Below are 20,590 nucleotides of genomic sequence, written 5' to 3'. Positions count from 1 at the left end.
GGCGTGTTTTCTAATGGCTGTGAAGACCCTGACCCTTGGGCAAGGCCTGATTCTCACTCAACCTGTTGCCAAGGTTGTGAGGACGCTCAGCTTGGCCCCGTGCGGTCCCGACGCGACCCAGGCCTCAACGCTCTGCAGCAGAGCCTCTCAGAGGGCCATCCAGGAACCCCCTACAACATGTGGAGTGCTTGTTCAGCATGCAGTTTGAGGGCCTTGAGACCTACTGGGTTACATTTCCCGGGAGAAGGCCCCAGGAAACTGCACTTTCACCAAGCTCCCAGCTGACTCAGATACACAGTCAGGTATAAGAACCCGAGCTCTGGAGGCTTTGCCTCCTATTTGGCGGAGGGCTGTCCAGAGTCAGTATGAAGCGGTTCTTGGGGTATGAGCCAGGACCTCGGAGGTGCCGTGGCAGAGCCCTGGGGCCAGGACCGGAACCCAGGCAAGGCGTCTAGGGCTGGAAGGGGCAGCAGGTAAGACCAACAGACTGGGGTTTGGGCCCTTTCTGGCTCCTGAATTCTCCCACCTGCCCGGGGCCAGTCTGCAGTGCTCAGGCCCTAACAGGAGCTCCTTGGGGCTAGATTCGATGTCCAGAGCAAGATCAAAGGGACAGACATGGGGGGTGCAGGAGGGCCTATATGCACTCATTGACCCATTTATTTAGTATACAGTCCTTCATCTGATATTGATTGAGCACTTATTCAGCACCAGACCCTGGGCCGGTCCCTGGCCATACAGCCATGAACAAAAATGAATATTGTTCCCTGCCTTGTGGGGCACACAGATCTGGCACAGCCGCCGGGCAGATGCTTAACAGGGCTGCTGGGGCCTGATGAGAGCCGCTGGGAAGTGGAGGTGGGGTCATGGGCCAGAGGAAGGGGTCCGCTCTCACTCCAGGTAGGAAAGGGCCCGGCCCAGGCGGCCTCTGTGGAATGTCGGCTGCAGGTTCTGCACCTGCAGCCGATTAACCTGTAAGTCTCAACACCTGCCTCTTTCCCCTGTTCCATCCACCTCCAGTTCCTGTCCATTCTGCTTCCAAAACATCTCTTGCTACTGTCCAGTTGTCTTTATTTCCACTGCTTCTATCTCAGCCCAAGCCATTGTCCTCTGCCGCCAAGGATGATGGCAGGAGCCATCCACCAGCCATGTCATTGCAGCCCTATTCTTCATCATCTCCAAAGCATGATCCTCTTAGCTTCCTGCCGGGGACATGGATCCCCTGTGTAAAGCCCTTCCAGTGACTTCCCCATGCATTCAGGATAAAATCAAAACTGCCTCTAACGTGGCTCGTAAGACTCCTTATGATAATCTGGCCCTGGGCTTCCTCATGGACCGTGTCTCATGCCAATGTCCTGCTGGCTCGCTCTGCTTCCTGCCAGAGTCTGTCAGGCCGAGGCCCCTCACACACCTGGAATGCCTTTCCTCACTTCCTTTCCCATTGCCCATAAGTGATTGCTACTTTCCTTTTGTCACTTCGAGAAGAAGCCTTCCTTAACCACTCCCCACCCCCAAGGTAGATGAGGTCCCTTAGCTCTTTTACCTTTATTTTATTTTCAAAGCATTTATATGATAATTATATATTGTGATTATTTAATGACTGGAACAGCTCTTCCAGGCAGAGACCTGATCTATTTTGTCCTTTTTGGTAGACACGGTGCCCAGCACATTGATACTCAGCAAATATTTGTTGAACAAATAAGCAAGGAAGGACATGGTGTGCATGTTCTAAAGTGTCCATTTTTGTGACAGGAGTCATGGGAAATGCGAGGAAAAGGAACAAAATCATAGTCCCTGAATTTTAACAGATTTAAGAAAGTATTTCTCGATCAAGACATTGTATTAGTGTCTACTACTAAATAAAAAATTACCCCCAAATTTAGCAGCTTAAGACAAACATTTATAATCTTACACTATTTTAGTAGGTCAGGTATTTGGAAGGCATTTAGCTGGGGGCAATCTGCCTCTGGGCCTCTCATGAGGACAAGACTGTAGTCATCTGAAGGCTTGACTGGGGCAAGAAGATTCATTTCCAAGATGGCTCACTCACATGCCTGCTATTAGTACTGGTTGTTGCTTAGTAGCCCCAGTTTTTCACCACGTGGACCTTTTTATAGGGCCGCGTAAGTGTCTTTCTGACCCTGATGTGGCGGTTAAATTCTTTCAGAGCAGGTGATTCAAAAGAGTACAACCTAGAAGTCAAAATGTCTTTTATGAGCCTTGGGATTCATGCTACATCATTTCTGCCACCTCCTATTGGTTATACAGGTCAGCTCCACTTACTGAGGAAGACTACACAGGGGCACGAACGCCAGGTAAGGATCTTGGGGGGCTATTGTGAAGGCTGAATACCAAGTGCTGAAGTGTAGCACCCTGCGTGTAAGCATGAATTCAAGGAAAGGGACAATCTCTGGTCTGATGAAAGAGGTTGATTCACTTTGTATCCTGAAGAATGACTAGCTACTGGAGAATTGTCCATAAGTGGAGGGAAGGCAGGCATGTAGGAGCATAAGCAAAGGCACTGGGGCAGGAAATGGACATCATGAATTTATTAATCAGAGAGCATGGTGTGGATGGAACAGAGAACGTTTGTAGTTTCAGGTAGACGTACTAAGACAATGTAGTTAGGTGCAAACTAATGGAAGAGGACCTTGGAAGCCAGGCAGTGGCATTCTGTTCTGATGGGTTGTCAGTGAGGAGCAATGGTGAGTGTTATGGCGTCTGACCCAGATGAAAACAGAGCTTTAGGAAGCGTAATCTAGGGGCAGCATGTAGGGTGGCTTAGTCTGGGGAGAGACTGAAGGCAAAGCCATGAGCCTTGGCCTGGCGAGAACCTGAAATGAGATCTTGGTGATAGGCGTGGAAAGGTGGCAGAGTTTTAAGGGTTATTATAGAGGAAAGGGAAATGGAGGACGAGGTGGAGAGATGGCTCTGCACCTCACTTTCTCCATGCACAGAAGGAGGGGGCAGTTAGTGCCTGCTCCACCCCCCCCCCAGCACTGGGTTGAGCACCACGGGATTCGGTGGCTATGAAATGACTTTGACAGGAGAGAAGGTGTAGACACTGAAGGGATCACTATTGTAGGAACAACTCACTTGGTGAGCAGTGTTTATTTTAGGACAGAGGGAGGTAAGGTTGGGAAAAGAATAGAGGATATTTGGGGACATGTCTGCCCACCTCCTCCTCCCTCTACCCCATTCATCCATTATGGATCTAAAATCTAGCACCTCTCTTTGTGCCCCACAGTTAGCCAGCTGCAATCTGGGCACTTGACTTCATGCTTCCTAGGGGGCCTGAAATCCCCTCCTTCCCCGCTGTCGACTGCAGGAACACAGCAGTCGGGAGACTGCCGGGGGAGCACCGGCCCCGGCCAGCTACTGGTTTGGGCTGAGCAGCCTGAGAGACTGGATCTTGCGGAGCCTGAAGTTGTGCCCACAGAGGCCAAGAGGCTGACCCAGCCCATACACTTTGACCTGCAGGGTCTTAACCTCCACATCTCATCTCTCCTGGTCTACTTAGTTCCTTGCCCCAAATTAATTTGCAGAGAAGACAGCAGTTTTGTTCTCATTATTGCTAATAACGATGAGATAGAAGATAATAATCTTATCATTTCCAAGTACTTGGACAAACATCACCACAAAGGGGCACATAATTTACAACAGCTCTGTTGTGTATTGAGTCCTGGCTTCACAGCTTACGAACTGGTTAGTTCCGTCCTGTGGGCCTCCGTCTCCCCATCTATGAAATGGGCTAGCAATAGAACTACCCTTGTCGAACGTCGGCAAGGACTGAATGAGGCTCAGAGAGGTGTCTCGCAGGTCATGGCCACAGGGCAGAGCTCCCACTCTCAAAATGCCTGCAGGCTGGTTGGAAAGACATGTGAAAAGAAAAAAGTCTGCTTTTTTTGGGCTGCCTGGGCTTTTGTTAATAAATTTCCAGCGGGACATTTCCGCCACTTGCCTTTTTTTAGAGACACGAAGAGAGGAGAATTGAAAACATTTCCTATGTTGAAATGAAAGACACTATTTAATCTTGCCACCATCTGCCTTCGCTCCAGGCTGGGAGCCCGCAGGCCCAGCTCCCTGTTTCCTAGCGACAGGACAGGCACACCTTCCCCATTAGAGAAGAAACACCCACTGTGGGGGATGCTCCTGCCCCAGGGAACTGTGAACCAGTCGTCCCAGAGCAGAAGGGGACCCAGCCTTCCTGGACGTGGGTCTTCAAACAGGCCACGCCGCAGCTGGGCCAGCACTTAGCTTGCAAAGTCCTTGAGGGTGACCCTCTGTGCCCCGAGCCCCCTCCTCCTCCCCAACAAAGCTCAAAGGCCATCTCCATTTCCTAGGGCTGCCTTAACAAAATACCACAAACTGAGCGGCTTCCAACAACAGAAATTTATATTCTCATAATTCTGGAGATGAGAAGTAAAATCAAGGCGTTGGCAGGGTTGGTCCCTTCCAGTGGCTCTGAGGGAGACCAGCTCCATTCCTGTCCCCTAGGTTCTAGTGGCTTCAGCAATCCCTGACATCCTTTGGTTTGTGGATCCCTCATTCTCTGCCTGCATCCTCCTGTAGCTTTCTCCATCTCTTGACCTCTTCCCTTATCAGGGCACCTGTCACTGGATTTAGGGCCCACCCTAATCCAGAATGATCACCTCCTGAGATCCTTACCTTAATTATGTATACTTAAAGAGACCATTTTTTAAAATCCTCTTCTGAGGTTCCTGGCAGACAAATCTTTTGGTGGGAGGGCATTACTCAGCCTACTGTCGAGGCTATCATGTCACCTGGGCGCCTTCTGTCTGGGTGAGAAGGTTTGGTAAACTGCTGTTAGGGGCAGTATTTGGGATGCCCCTTGATCCACAGCCACAAGATGTGTATTTTGGAGGTGAGCTTGGAACAGGGCGACACCATAACCCAAGAGGACGTAGCCCTCATGGTGGGGTACCAGGTGTGGCGATCCTGCAGGGAGATCCTTTCCGACAAGGCGTCTTCCCGGTGATCCTGTGCCCTGAGAAGAAGCGGCCAAGCCTGTGCAGCTGGGCAATCAGGACAGTCACGCCTGCACAGGCTCCTACACCCTGCAGGGCTGTTGGGCCCTTTATCCCACCGCGGCCGGACATCGGCAGACTGCCCCCTGGTGGTCCTGGCCCACCCTCCAAGGGGCTCCCCAGGCTCGGGGAATGACCCACCCTCTTTCCCCTCCCTCTCACAGACAAGACCGCCACCTCCGGGTTTGGGAGGGTCTCCAGTTCCCCAAATATCCCCCTCACTGATGGCTGAAACCCCATCATCTGAAATCCATTTCAGTCCTTATTTTTATTTTTATTTTTATTTTTTATTTTTTATTTATTTATTTTTAAAGATTTTATTTATTCATGAGCGACAGAGGGGGTTCGAGAGAGAGAGAGAGGGAGAAGCAGACTCCCAAGGAGCAGGGAGCCCGATGCGGAACTCGATCCCAGGACCCTGGGATCATGACCCGAGCCGAAGGCAGACGCTCAACCATCTGAGCCACCCAGGCGCCCCATTATTTTTATTATTTTTTTATTTTTTTTTAAAGATTTTATTTATTTATTTATTTGAGAGAGAGAATGAGAGAGAGAGAGCACGAGAGGGGGGAGGGTCAGAGGGAGAAGCAGACTCCCTGCTGAGCAGGGAGTCCGATGTGGGACTCGATCCCGGGACTCCGGGATCATGACCCGAGCCGAAGGCAGTCGCTTAACCAACTGAGCCACCCAGGCGCCCCATTATTTTTATTTTTTTAAAACATCCTATGCAACCACAAAACTATGACATGAATTATTTTTTTTTAATTTTTATTATTTTTTAGATTTTTAAAAATTTATTTGAGAGAGAGGGAAAGAGAGAACACAAGCGGTGGGGAGGGGCTGAGGCAGAGGGAGAAGCAGACTCCCCGCTGAGCAGAGAGCCTGTTGTGGGACTTGATCCCGGGACCCTGAGATCATGACCTGAGCCAAAGGCAGACACTTAACTGACTGAGCCACCCAGGCGACCTATTTTTCTTTTTAGATTTCATTCACTTATTTGACAGAGAGAGAAAATGAGTTGGGGGGAGGGGCAGAGGGAGAGGGAGAAGCAGGCTCCCCGCTGAGCAGGGAGCCCAACATGGGGCTCGATCCCAGGACCCTGGGATCATGACCTGAGCCGAAGGCAGATGCTTCACCAACTGAGCCACCCAGGTGCTCTGAATTTATTTATTTTTAATAGGTAATACATTGTCATAGTTCCAGATTCAAAAGGACATTCTGTGAAAACTCTCCCTCCCACTCCTGTCTCCCAACCACCCAATCCACCTCTCTTGAAGCCACTGATGTTTCAGTCTGAAGTATGCTCCGGAGATACATATATAGTCCTAGATCTGCGTTTTCCCTCTTCTGCACAAATGGTAGCTACTATACCTAGTTTTGCAGCTTGGTGTTTTCACCTCACGATATATTTTGGGGCTCCTTCCACCTCCGTCATAGAGAGCAGGCTCATGTATTTTTTCAGTGCCGGAAGTACCCACAGTGTGCAAGCCCTGTGGCATGTTCCCCCTGCACTGTTGATGGACACATGGGCTGTCGGCTAGGTTTCCTACTCCTGGAAACAAGGCCACAGTGAATAACCTTGGTGTGCATCATGTCGTGTGTGAGTGGAAGTAAACCTCTAGAGTAAGTTGCGAGAAGTGGCCTGGCCGGGTTCTCCTTCCTCCTGCCATACACCTTCTGGAGGGCACCTAGGCCCTGGACTGAATAGCACAGCCTCCAAGGGCCTGGCTGGTTTATTTGAAGATGGTGAGCACTCTGCAGGTGGAAATGTGAAACCCGTCTTGATGAGGGTATTTAGGGATGCTGCAGAGTCACTCAAATGCAATTCAAGACCATATAATTGTTTTTTAAGATTTTATTTATTTGTCAGAGAGAGAGAGAGAGAGCACAAACAGTGGGAGAAGCAGACTCTCCGCTGAGCAAGGAGCCCGTTGTGGGGCTGGATCTCAGGACCCCGGGATCATGACCTGAGCCAGAGGCAGACCCATAACTGACTGAGCCACCCAGGCGTTCCCAAGACCATAGAATTTTTATGTTGCTGTTAAACCTGGCTCAAACCTTGCCTCCATGCACAGCCTGTGTCAAGATCCCTCAGGGTGGGTTGGGGCTGGGGACTGCAGGCCTGGCTCCTAGCTCTGGCTCTGCTCTGGGTGGTGACCTTGGCAAGCCACTCACCTTCTCTGGGACAGTGGGTACTGGGATCCTTGTCATTCCCTCTTTTCCAGACTTGCAGAAGGGTAGGAAAAAGTGTTCCACAGCCCCCTGCAAGTCATGCCCCAACAGCAATCACACCCTATTTATTAATAATTACAGTGGCCTTGAATCAGAGTAAAACCCCATTTCGCTCTCTGGCTGGTGTATTTATTTCCAATTTTTTTTTTTAAAGATTTTATTTATTCATTTATTTGAGAGAGAGAGAGAGAGAGAGAGCACATGAGGTGGGGGAGGGTCAGAGGGAGAAGCAGACTCCCCGCCGAGCAGGGAGCCCGATGCGGGACTCGATCCCGGGACTCCAGGATCATGACCTGAGCCGAAGGCAGTCGCTTAACCAACTGAGCCACCCAGGTGCCCTTTATTTCCAATTTTATGTCCTTGGCTCTGTGAAAGAAAAATAAGTTTGAGGAACATATTTCATTCTGGGTTTACCTGGCCTGCCAGGGCAGCCGGAGCAGGCTGCAGGCAGATCTGTGGGGTCTGGCCCTGCAGACCCTGAGGGGCAGGGGAGTTTGCTGTGGGAGCCTTCTGGGCTGGGTTAGGGGTGGGCTATCTGTTAGGATTTTCTACCTGGAGGCCTTGAATATGGACGACTAATATTTTCCTGGTACTTTCTCAGTTAATCTGTGATTCAGTCAGATTCGTAGTAATAACAGATGTAAGCAGAGAAAGAAACTAGTGAAAATTTCTTTTGGGTTGGGGTGGGGGGGCTCAGAAACTTGCCTTAAATTTGAAGCAGGCAGCTCAGAGATCAGGTGAGAACCAGTAGAAGACAAAGTAGCCAGGAGCTCAAATCACTCCCCGGGAATGAGGAGGTGAGGACCCCACAGCTTCAGACACTAAATAGCACCACAGGGAGTATCACCACTGCCCAGGCTGAACCCAGGACACCAGAGGCTGAGGTGACCAGTTACTACAAACTGTCATCCCATTGCCCACCTTCAGCCACTGTGGTAGGCCCAATGGGATGGCCTCTGTGTCTGCTCTCATAATACACTTACTTGAGAATAAATGTCCCTTCTGGCCCCAATGCCCAGTGTGTGGAACCTGGGTCACTGTCCACACCCCAACCACAAGGGAGGTGGAAGAAAGTGGGTGGCCTTTTCAGCTTCGAGAATGGGAAGCCAGCCTGCTCCTATAAAGACTTAGGGATTGGGCCCCTCCACCCTAAGGAGGGGGCATCAGATGTAGGGTGGCCGAAAGACAGCTATCATGACTCTTTGCACACCAGTCTTGGGATCTGGGTCACTATAAGGATATCCTCCTTGTCGAGGGGTGCTGGAGTGGTGTCTTTCCCTGAATCAGGGCTCCTGGGATCTTTATAGGGAGATTCCGTGCAGAGCCATCTGACGTTGTAGCTTACTGCTCATGATCAGCACACCCTTAGGGGACTATTGGCTGATGCCCCGTCTTTCCCATGCTTTCCAACAGTGGTAATGGTAGGCCTGGAGCACACCCCCACATCCATTTGAAACCCACACCCCTTAAGCTGCCACAATAGCTCCTTTTAACCATGAAAATAATGCTGTTTATCCTTTGGAAGATACTTGCTGGGAAGCAAAGACCTTCGGTAGAAAAACAGGATGTTAGACACAGAGATGTAGCCCAGGGCTCTCTGCCAGGCTGGCTGCCTGGGGCTCGACCAGTGAGAGGGGCTGGACCACTGGTGGTCACTGTGCAGCTCGGCGGCACCCCGCGAGGAGTCCACTCAGTGGGGACAATGAGTGAGGCGTGCCCCAGCTCCGCTGCACAGAGGTGCCCGGCCGTGGCTGCACAGTGTAGGCCTCAGTAACAGGTGGCGGCAGGGGTGACTTTGTCCAACCTGTGCGTGTTACAGCTACGGACACCCAGGTGCGGAGAGAGGGCCAGTGAGGTGCCCAGGGTGACTCCATAGGTTAGGGGCAGAGTGGAGATTAGGGCGTGGTCCTGCCCCCCTGCCACCGCCCCCCCAACAGGATGCTGACCCAGGTGATGGGAATGGGAATATGAAGCACCAGGGGACCTTGCTGGAATGCAGACCTTGATGCAGCAGGTGGGGGCCGGCTGAGAGTCTGTGTTTCTAATCGGCACCTGGGGGCTGGCCTTCCAGGAGCCAGGCTTTGGAGCTGTGGTTTGCACCCTGGTGGTGCAGTAGAATTACTTGGGGAGCTTTCATAAAATACTGATGCTTGGGACGAGAGCCTCATGGAACTGGAGGCAGTCAGTGAGCCTCACAAATGCCTGGGTTGAGGAGAGCCGCAGTAGAGGCCACTAGGGAGAAGGGGTTTCAGGAGTGCCAGCCAGCCTCCGCTCTTCCAGCTGCTACTCCTAAAACCCCTCAGGCCACCGCGAGGTTTAAAGAAGCCGGCCCCTCCCAGAGAGGTGCAGTGCCTCTGAAGTGGGGCTCCTTACAGCAGAGGTGCTGGGCGCCAGGAGCTTTGGGAGGAAGGAGCCATGAAGGAGGGAAGGTGTGTGGAGGGGAGCCTGGAGCCAGGAGGCACATTTTTTTTTTTTTTAAGATTTTATTTATTATTTGTTTGACAGAGAGAGAGCACAAGCAGTGGGAGAGCGAGGAGCCTGATGCGGGACTCAATCCTAGGACGCTGGGACCATGACCTGAGCCGAGGTCAACCTCCCCGCCCAGCACACCTGAGGCAGGCTGTAATTTTCCAGAGGGATGTCATTCATTTCAGGGGGGAGGTCTGTCGGACAGAACCAAGGAAGCAGACAGAACGCAGAGGAAAAGGGGTGGCTTTGTGACTACCGCCGTGGATGGGCTCTCGTGGGGAACACCAGCTCCACCTCAGGCTCCAGAGGAACACATTCTGTGCCCTCTTAGAGAACGGTGAGGCCCGGGAGCAAACGAAGGGTCTGCAGATTCCTGTTAGCTTTATTTAATCCAGTATTTCCAAGTGCATTGGACCATGGAACTCTTTTATTGCGGGACGACCGTTAATGTTCTGGAGGGCTCACTCTGGGAATGAGAACCCCTTTCTTGGAGACTCCAGGACAAGACTGATGCCCGAGTGCCTCAGATCTGGAGGTTCCGGGCCAGCTGGAGGCCGAGGTGTGACTCCACACCTCAGCCTTCCTGCAGTCTAGAGAGCCCTTCTAGAACCTTCTTCCCCAAGAGCCTTCAGAGGGAGCCTGGTCCAAAGAATACCTTGGTTTTGGACTTCTGGCTTTCAGACCTGTGGACAATAGATTAATGTTTTAAGCCTCCAAGTTTGTGGTGATTTGTTGCAACAGCCATAAGAAATTAATACCATCAATTATTTGGTCGCCTTGAAGATGTTTCCTGGCTCACCTCCTACCTGGGTTCCAGCCTCACGGACAACGGCCTCCCCCTCAACTTGTGATGTGCTCTGCCTTCAAGGGCCTGAATCTTGCAGCTCTCTAGGGCCCCCTTGGGTGGGAGGTCTCCCAACAGAATCTCCTCACTAAGTCCTCTGCTCAGCTGGGGGCCAGTAGCTGGAGATAGGTTCCAGGCCAGGAACCTTTACTTCTTGGCACTTGGGTCCCTCAAATCCATGCTGGGGGTGACGTCCATGAAGGGCATTGCTGGCCGGGAGCACAGATCTCAGGAAAAAAGGGGCCCTTATGACTGTGGGCATTGCAATGGCTCCTACCTGCTGTGGGAAAGCTAAAGAAATGGCAAGCCTAGCCTGGAAATGGGTCTCCACAAGCCATGGGGCCTGGATTTCCTCCTTCCACCTGCGGCTGGAACCCCACAGGCTGGGATACCCCAGGGTTTGGCCCCCAGGTCCCCCAGAGGGCCTAGGGAAGCCAGGGCTGGGTGGGCCTCAGTCAAAGTCATCTGACGGGTAGCTGTGTCCCTCCCCCAGTTTTGGGGGAGGGGGAAGAGAGAGGGAGGGCCAGGAAGAGGCTCAGGAGGAATCGTAACCCCCAGGAGGTGGGACACCTGCTTTCATGGGCTGTGTGACTACTAATGAATTGAACTTTTTTGTGTCTCCGTTTCCCCTATAAAATAAGAGCTTTGCTTTTGATCACCCCTAAGTTCCTAAATTCTCTTCTATCACCAAAAGTCTGTAAGACCAAATGGGGTAATGGGCTTTGTGGGTGGGGTGGGATTCAAAGGTAAAGGGAACACAAGACCTGCCCTGGAAGTGAGTGCAGTCTGGTGGGGAAAGCTAGACACTGGCCAGTGACAGAGGTGCCTCCCAGATGACAGTGGGAACAGGGACTCTCTTCCAGGATGGGCTGCATATCAGGATCAGCAGCCCGAACCCCAGATGAATCACCAGAGACCCTGGAATAGAACCCTGGGGGTCCCAATGTCGAGCCATGACAGAGCACCCTACAGGAGGGGGCTGCTGGACAGCAAAGCGGGGAGACCTCTTGGATGGAAGTGGGAAACGGGCAGGAACCTAAAAGAAGACAGACTTAGATTCATATCCAGCCTAGGTTTCTGGGCTGTTGTAGTGTAAACTGGTGTAGAGTGAAGGGGAAATTGATATTTAAGGGTGGCTGAATTGATTTGTATTGAAAAAGGCAGGAAGTGAGCAGGGGGAGCCCTGCAATTTGGGTTTTGAGAATGTGTGAAGGAGGGGAGCAATTTTGGGGTAACTGAGCCATGGTAGAAAGAGCCATCAATGTGTCCTCTATGCTATGGTTATAAGCTGCCTTTTGTGTCTTATCAGATGACTGTAGTAAAAATGTACATTGCTTTTCAGTTACTTTTGGATAGCAGGCTGATGATTCTTTGGATGCTGAGAATGACTTTCCGGGTAAGTGAAACCAGCTGCTCCTAGCGGGTACAGGTGGGTGAGGCCTGCCTACGAGGGAGAAATGCAGAGCAAGACTCCATGTATCTTGTGGCCTGAGTGAAGGTCAAACATAGACCTTCTCCCTTTTTCCCCTGCCAACTTCCCAGCTCTTTGTCTCATGATGATCGGTTAAGATTAGAACTGTTGGTCCCCCAGAAACCAGCTAGACACAGATCAACATTACCTGTTCAGCCGAGACTTCCCCAGATTGCAACACAATTCCAACTGCAAGTCCCGCTCCCTGTTCCTTGTGCCCTCTTCCCTGGAAAAGCCCAAGTCAAACCCCTGAGATGGTCTAGTCTCATCAGGGCACTCACTCTTCTTGCAGTAGCCTGAATAAAATGAATGTCCTTACTTGTTCCGTTTTTGTCTCTGACACCTGTGATATGCTTTCTCCAACTGCATATCATTTTATCTTCATGACACTCTTAGGAGGTAGATGAGGAAGATATTCTTTACTCCTCCTTTATACTTTATACTTGGGGAATGAGACTCTGCGATGGTAAAAGCAATGATGTAAAGCAACTTTCATGAAGTCCCAGAGGCGTGAGAAGACCGGAGGCTAGAACCTGGGTTTCCTGATTCCTGTTGCTTGTGAGGCCGGCCTGTCTTTAGCTCTGAAAACAGAACCAGCCCCAGTCAGGCCGGTTCGGACCAGCAGCCTCTGGTCCTGCAGTCAGGCTCCTCTCCCCATCTGCCATCAGCCAGGGGCAGGACTGTGTGTAAGGATCCTAGACCCCAGAGCTGCTGCTTTTTTTTTTTTTTTTTTAAGATTTTATTTATTTATTTGACAGAGAGAGAGACAGAGCGAGAGAGGGAACACAAGCAGGGGGAATGGGAGAGGGAGAAGCAGGTGAGCAGGGAGCCCGATGTGGGGCTCGATCCCAGGACCCTGGGATCATGACCTGAGCCAAAGGCAGAAGCTTAACGACTGAGCCAGCCAGGTGCCCCGACCCCCGAGCTTCTGAAAGGGCTCCCAGGAGATGATGTGGTCTGAGCTCTATTTTTCAGAAGTAGCAACAGACTCATGAGGTTTAGTGACTTGTTCAAGATCACACGGCAAAATTGGTCGCCCTTAGAGCAGGGCTGAGCAGTGGGAGTGGGGAGGACACCTCAGGGAGAGGTGTGACCCCTGACCTTTGCAAGTTACAGTCTGGCCCCTGGATAAGCAGCTGGGATGGGACCTCCTTTGGGCTGTGCCCAACCCATTACCCCAATGAGTTCTCAGGGTTTGAAGAGATGCTCAGACAAGCTGCTTGGCGTCTCCCAGCCCCACAACTGCAAAGTGGGGTCAACATGTACACACTGACCCCAAAACTAGTTGTTGAGATGTTTGAGGGCAAGAAATGCGTTTGAGGTTGTTTCTAGGAAGGGTGTCTGCAGTAGGCTTATTAATGGCCCCCAAAGATGTCCTAATTCCTGGAACCTGTGAATCTATTACTTTATGTGGGAAAAGGGACTTGGCAGATGATCTTGTGGTGGGGATGATCCCAGATTCCCCAAGTGCACCCTAACTGTAAATGCCAAGTATCCTTGTAAGATGGAAGCAGAAGGAGATGTGACAATAGGAGAGGAGAAGTGAGGACAGAAGTGAGAGGTCAGCTGAAGTGAGAAAGGGAGCACAAGAGCTTCCAGAAGCTGGAAGAGGCAGGACACAGACTCTCCCCCAGAGCCTCCGAAGGGAACCTTGATTTTGGCTCCTGAAGAGTCGTTTTGGACTTTGGGCCTCTAGGCTGCTGGTCCTTTATTACAGCAGCCCTAGGAAGCTAATGTGGGATCTTTCTAGGGGTGCTCACACCACACAGCATGAGTAGCCACCTGCTTTGCCTGTGGGTAAGGCCAGCTCTGAAGAGCTGGGGAGGAGAGGGTGCTTCTGGCTTCCCAAACCAAGCCAGCCCTGGGGGTGCAGGGGAGGCCCGGAGCCGAAGCAAAGCAGCCTTTCTCCCGGTCTCTGGGTGTCTTTGGGACTCCTGTCTGTCCCTGCGGGGTGGGGGGGGGTGGTGGTGAAAGAAGACTTCATGCTCCCTCCTCCTCCCTGTCTCTTGCCACCCCCCTCCCCCCCCACCCCAGGTGTTCTTCCCCAGCCTTTCCCTGGGTCTCTATCAGCGAGCTCCCCCTTTCTCCTCCAGCAGTCAACCGCTCATGACCCCAGTACCAGTCTCCTCCTCCTTGGGTCTGTAGTAGACTAAGAAAACAGTACGGGAGGGGTGCCTGAGTGGCTCAGTTGGTTGAGCGACTGCCTTCGGCTCAGGTCATGATCCTGGAGTCCCGGGATCGAGTCCCACGTCGGGCTCCCTGCTCGGCGGGGAGTCTGCTTCTCCCTCTGACCCTCTTCCCTCTCGTGATTTCTATCTCTCATTCTCTCTCTCAAATAAATAAATCAAATCTTTAAAAAAAAAAAAAAAAAGAAAGAAAACAGTACGGGTCATCTTCATGGCAGCCCCAGAATCCTGCTCAGGGAGGGAACTGTCTTTGTGCTGTCTATGGGCCATTTGGCTGTGAGAAGATAGGCCCTGGGCAGGACCTGGAGGGCTGCAACTCAAGGAAGTGAGGGCAGAATTACTTTCCCAAGGCAAGCCATTTGCTCACCGAAAGGGAGGGAGGGAGACCCAGTGATGTGGCAGGAGCCAAGTTGGTAGATGCACAATTGGGACTTTTTTTTTTTTTTTTTAAGATTTTATTTATTTACTTGACAGAGAGAGAGAGAGAGAGAGAGAGAGAGAGCGCGCGCGCGCGCGCGCGCGAGAGCACAAGTAGGGGGAGGGGCAGAGGGAGAGGGAGAAGCAGACTCCTCGCTGAGCAGCGAGCCCGATTCGGGGCTGGATCCCAGGACCCTGGGATCATGACCTGAGCCAAAGGCAGATGCTTAACCATCTGAGCCACCCAGGCGCCCCCACAATTGGGACTTTTTGTTTAAAAGGTTAGGCTGTCTAAATTTTAAAGCGTGTGTTTGTATACATTTCCTCCACCTCTTTCAGTACTTCAGTGACTTTTGCTAGGACCGAAACAGCCTTTCTACTTCCGTTTTTGTCTTCGTTTGGTTTAAAATAAGCCAAGGAAAGTGGCCGTGTTCTGCGGTTGGCACAGGGTAGGGCCAGCACACGTTTGGGATGGGGAGGTGGCCTACAGCCTGGACTGCTGCTCAGCGGGGCTTGAGCACTTTGCCCTTAACTTCACTTAAACCTGCCACAGAAAAGCTAGAGTGGGGCAGTCGTGGAAGGGGTAAAAACAGATTTTATTTGGGACTATCACAATAGGGGAAAAGGGACTCAGGAGACGACACCCAGAGGAGAGGGAGGGCGAGGAATTTGATCAGATATTGGGGGTGAGGAGATATCGAGGGGAGAGGTTCTGGTTAAACTGAAGTAGTAGGGGTCTTGCTAAAAATGGATTTTACAAGGAAGTGCACAGGTGGGCCCACAGGAAGGTTCAGGAGTCTGACTAAAGTTTGGTCAAGCCAAGAATCTTCATCAGTCCTCACGATAATCCAGTGAGGTATATGCCATTATCCTCATTTTTAGACGAGGAAACCGAGGCACAGAGATGTCATATCCCTTGCCGAAGATCACACAGCTGGTGCATTAGCACTCCAACCCAGGCCATCTGAGTCCAGAGCCCCTCTTTTTTTTTTTTTTGTTTCTTTAAATTCAACTAATTAACATACAGTGTATTATTAGTTTCAGAGGTAGAGTTCAGTGATTCATCTGTCTTATATAACACCCAGTGCTTAAGTGCTCATTACATCACGTGCCCTCCTTAATGTCCATCACCCAGTTACCCCATCCCCCACCCCCCTCCCCTCCAGCAACCCTCAGTTTGTTTCCTATGATTAAGAGTCTCTGGTTTGTCTCCCTCTCTGGTTTCATCTTATTTTTCCCTCTCTTCCACTATGCTCCTCTGTTTTGTTTCTCTCTCTCTCTCTTTTTTAAAGATTTTATTTATTTATTTGACAGAGAGAGACACAGCGAGAGAGGGAACACAGCAGGGGGAGTGGGAGAGGGAGAAGCAGGCTTCCTGCCGAGCAGGGAGCCCAATGTGGTACTCTGTCCCAGGACCCTGGGATCATGACCTGAGCCGAAGGCAGACGCTTAACAACTGAGCCACCCAGGAGCCCCTATACCACATCTTCTTTATCCATTCCTCTGTCGATGGACATCGAGGCTGTTTCCATGGTTTGGCTATTGTGGACATTGCTGCTATAAACATTGGGGTGCAGCTGCCCCTTCGGATCCCTACATTTGTATCTTTGGGGTAAATATCCAGGAGTGCAATTGCTGGGTCACAAGGTAGCTCTATTTTCAACTATTTGAGGAACCTCTGTACTGTTTTCCAGAGAGGCTGCACCAGCTTGCATTCCCACCAGCAGTGTGAGAGCAGAGCCTCTCTTTCTAACGCCTGGGCCAGACTGCCTCCTAATTCCCCCTACCAAGTGAGGTTGCAAACTTTGCCCCCCACCCCAAGAATGCAGAAAACGCTAGGCAGGGCCAGCTGTGGAGTGGGGATTCAAAGCCATCTTGAGGTGCCTCAGGGGACTGGATTATCCCAGTTCACACTTGGGCTGTACTTTGTCCTGTGCCCTCTCACCAAGCAGGCTGGGGTTCCTGGAGGGTGGAGTGGCACAGGGCGACTTTGCTAGACCAGTGTTACATCCGACATTTGTAGAGGTCTCTCTACTTTCTCTGTCTACCGTCCTGTATGCAATCTAATTTAATAGACGCAGTAGTCCCAGGAGGTGGGTAGAAATCATTGCCTCCATTTATGAATGAGGAAATCAAGGCTGACAGAGGCCGTGTGGCTTGCACGCATCACATAACCGGTAAGTAACAGAACGCTAAACTGGAACACAAGATTTTTTTTTTTTCTTTCCACCCCAAAGTGCCTCCTCATCAGGTTAACTGCTTTAAAAAGCATTCCCCCCACCCCCTCAAAAAAGAGCCCACTCTCTCATTTTCTTTCCATTTTGAACGCACAGGCCCCTTTTGCAGATGGTCTTGAGCCAGAAATAGCACGGTATGGAGATCATTTCCTCGGGATTCGAGCATTAACCGCTCATCTTGGGTTTATCCTTCCCGGAAAAGACTCTGGTCAGGATAACAGTTGCACGTTCATCCCCAAGGGCACTTTTATATAAATGCAGAGCTGAAGGCTGAACTCTCACTGTTCCCACTGTTCCGACTAACAGCGCTCTTTGCGAAGTAAGAAAACGGGCCTTCCATCAGCTTCTGTTCCAACTCAGAGAGAGGCCAGTCAAAAAGCCACTTCAGCTAAGGGACAAATGGGCGCAACAGAGCAGCGATCTCCCTGATCCTAACTGGCTTTTCCTTTTCAATTTCTCTTCTACTTAAGAACCCGTTCCTGGGAAATGACCGACTGACGTTACTGTCCTGGTCTGGGGACTTTCTCAGCAGAGGCATCCAAGGCTTGGGGTAGGGCCAGCTGTCAGTCTGTCATAAGCTACAGTGTTCCCTCCCACAAAACGTGAATGGAGCACTTACTGGGCACCCACAGCACACCGGAGTAGGTGGAGACATGGTCCCCACCCTAAAGGACCTCGCCACCAGAGTGTGGGAGGAAGAGGGGACACACTGGAAGGATGCAAGAAAAACCAGTGTGTGAGGCTTGGAGGAGGCAGGAGGGGTTCGGGGAGGAGATGAGCCATCCACCCCTAGAGGCCTCTCAGTTCATTCAGGAAGAGTTCCCTCCTGCGAGCCAGGGGTCAGGCCCCGGGATGTAGCACTGACGATAAAAATTCCTGCCACCCCGGTGGGAAGAGACAATAAGAAAGCCACAGAGAATTAGAAGGCGAGGAGGGCCCCTAGGGAAATCAGGCAGAGCTGCGGGATGGGGTAAGGAAGGGATTGTGATTTTAAACAGGATGGGATGCTTTGGTCACGGTCAAAGGGAGGAGCCCCTAAGGTTGTCTGGTGGAGGGAGGGAGGGAGGGACGGAGGAGATGGAAAGATCTGAGCCAGGAGCCTGCCAGGAGTTTCTGAGAAACACAGTTGGAGCGTTGACTCTTTCTTGGCCAGGGATTGTGACGGGGGAAATGTCCTTTGTAAAGGCAGTTACTCTGGGCAGCAGTAGGGAAAAGAATCTTCGACCCAACACTCAGTTTGCTGGCAGTTACCAGTGTGGCCAGAAGGGGAGGGGGAGGGGCAAATGGCCAGGGTGATGGGGTTTTGGAGTATGGGTGAGGGTCGGTGGGGTGGGATCTGGAGCCAGTGACCAAGAAAGAATTCTTGAGGCGTCTTTGGTGCAGAATGGTGGTTTCTGAAAGCATGGGACAGGCCCCGTGGGCAGAAAGAGCTGCTGCCCCGGGGCTGTGAGCGGTGGCTGATTATGTACTATGGGGTTGGGGGAGGTAAGGAAAAAGGGGGTGTCCAAAAGGACTATCATATGCTAAAGACTCTCAGGAGAGTGGAGGCCTGGTTATTGTCAAGCCAAGGCTGCTCCCCCCTCTAATGAGGCACTGACCTGAAGACAGCTGGGAGTGTCCTGGAGGAATGTTACCTTCCTCCTATCACACGTCCATGTCAGTGGGCTTTAGGTTTAGAAGAAATTCAATTTTATTTACATTTCCTTCTGCCTCGGGCTACCTTAATTTTATGGAGGGGTGGGTGATCTTAGGGCTTCAGGAAACTGAGTTATGGGTCTCTGGAAGTTAGTCTATTGATAAGAAAGCTTCTTCCTTGTAAATCACCAGGACATTTGTAAACTGAGGGAGACTCCTGTCCCTCAGGACTGTAATCTCTGTCAGTTAACCATTTGTTTTTCCTTTAGGGCAGCCAGGAGTGCCTAAGGAATGTCACATATACCCCATGGTGGGGGGGGAGGGGGCGGATGTAGGGTGTCAGCTTCTGCTTTGTCCTCAGCTTGCCTTCTGTTCCCTCATCAGTCCAAGTGGCCATCTTCTCTTCAAAGGGATACCAGTGAAAGGTTAGGGGCAGAGGAGACTCGTGCTCAGATGCTGGCTCTAAGGGATTACTCTGTACTAAGAATAGTCTATAGGGCCCAAGGGTGGAAGGCGGGAGACAGGTTGGTACCACAGAGTTGATAAGTGTGTGCTTAATTTAAGAGAAACTGCCAAACCAGTGTCCAAAGTGGCGGACATTTTGTCTTCCCACCAGCAGTGTGTGAGAGGGCGCCTGTTCCACATTCCTGTCAATGCTTGGTATTACTGGTCTTTTTAATTTAGCCGTTCGAGTGGGTGTACGGTAGTATCTCATTGTGATTTTAATTTTTACTTCCTGGATGACTAATGATGTTGGGCATCTTTTCCTGTGTTTGTGGTAGAGGAAGCCGGCAGTGGTTTGGAGCAGGGTGGTGGCAGTGGAGATGATGAGAGGGGTTCCATTTTGGATACAAGAGGTGTGGAAAGAGTGGGGTGATGCCCTCAAGATTGGGGGAGCGAAGAGGCTCTAGAGCTGACATCTTTCCTGAGTCCTGTGGGAGAAGGAGCCGCCTCCAGACAAACTGGATCTCTGCCTCAATTGTTTGTCCCCATTATCCATTTCCTCTTTTTCTGAAGTGACAGAGCCCTGCTTTTGGCTGAGTGCAGGGTTATCCAGAATGGAGACCGTACTCCCCAGCTCCTCGTGCCACAGCTGGAGGCTGGAGGACTAAGGTCTGGCCAATGAGATGCGGACAGAAGAGTTAGGGCAGCTCCCAGAGCAATCTGTAAAGGACAGCCAGCTTGTACTCGTCACCCCTTCTTCCAGTCTTGCCCTCTGGCCTTTGCCTGGAACCTGAAAACCATGGTAGGCCACACCCTGAGATGGTAGATGGCCGATCTAGAAGAACTCTGAGCCCCTGGCTCCTGGAGGGCTCTGTCAGCCCGACTGCCGCCTCCTGTCTTCTTGAATGAGAGAGAGAAATACATTTTTAGTTGGCTCCTTACGGCTGCTCTCTCAGCCTAATCTGAACTGATAGGCCGGCAAACAAGTGTCTGCTCTCAAGAGCATCTTAGGGGCCGGGCTGCCTAAACTTGGCCTCCGGAAGGGTAGGAGTTAGAGAATCACAGGCCAAGCTGGTGAGCATTCTAGCCTGAGGCAAGATGAGAAGTGGCCTGGCTAGGGGGTGAGGTTCATGTGGCTGGTGGGCTAGGGTTGTAGCAAGCTTTGATCACCATTGAGACGAGGGCTGGTGCCTCTAAGCCAAGAGACCAGCACCCTATTGAATGGCCCCTGGTACCTCTCTGTGTTTAACTTAATTGTATCAGGTGGTGGTTCAAACCCCCTTTCCTTATTCACAGGGGAATAAACCTGGCTTCACCTTTGGAGTCTCTCTGTACCCCTGGACTTTATGAAAGGCCACTCCCAATTACTGCACAGAGAGGCCAGGCGGGCCCCGGTTTGTTCCTTAATGCGGGTCAAACCAGCAGTCCTAACCTGCCACAGCTGCTTCTCTAAATGTGTTATTGTCATTCCTAAAGTTCGACTCGCACACCAGCGGCAATGAGCTGGCCAGGGCAGGAAGCCCATCTCCTCCCTTAGCATCTGCTCTGGCTTGGCCTGCTGGGCTCTCACTTGTTGAACAACCCCCTCTTCCCTCTGAGCAGAAGTCTTG

Source organism: Eumetopias jubatus, unplaced genomic scaffold, assembly GCF_037043125.1.
Source record: "Eumetopias jubatus isolate StellerSeaLion01/CBP00866 unplaced genomic scaffold, mEumJub1_p1.0 scaffold_9, whole genome shotgun sequence".
Lineage (NCBI taxonomy): Eukaryota > Metazoa > Chordata > Mammalia > Carnivora > Otariidae > Eumetopias > Eumetopias jubatus.
The sequence above is the reverse complement of the archived record's forward strand: the minus strand, read 5'-3'. Positions refer to the sequence as shown.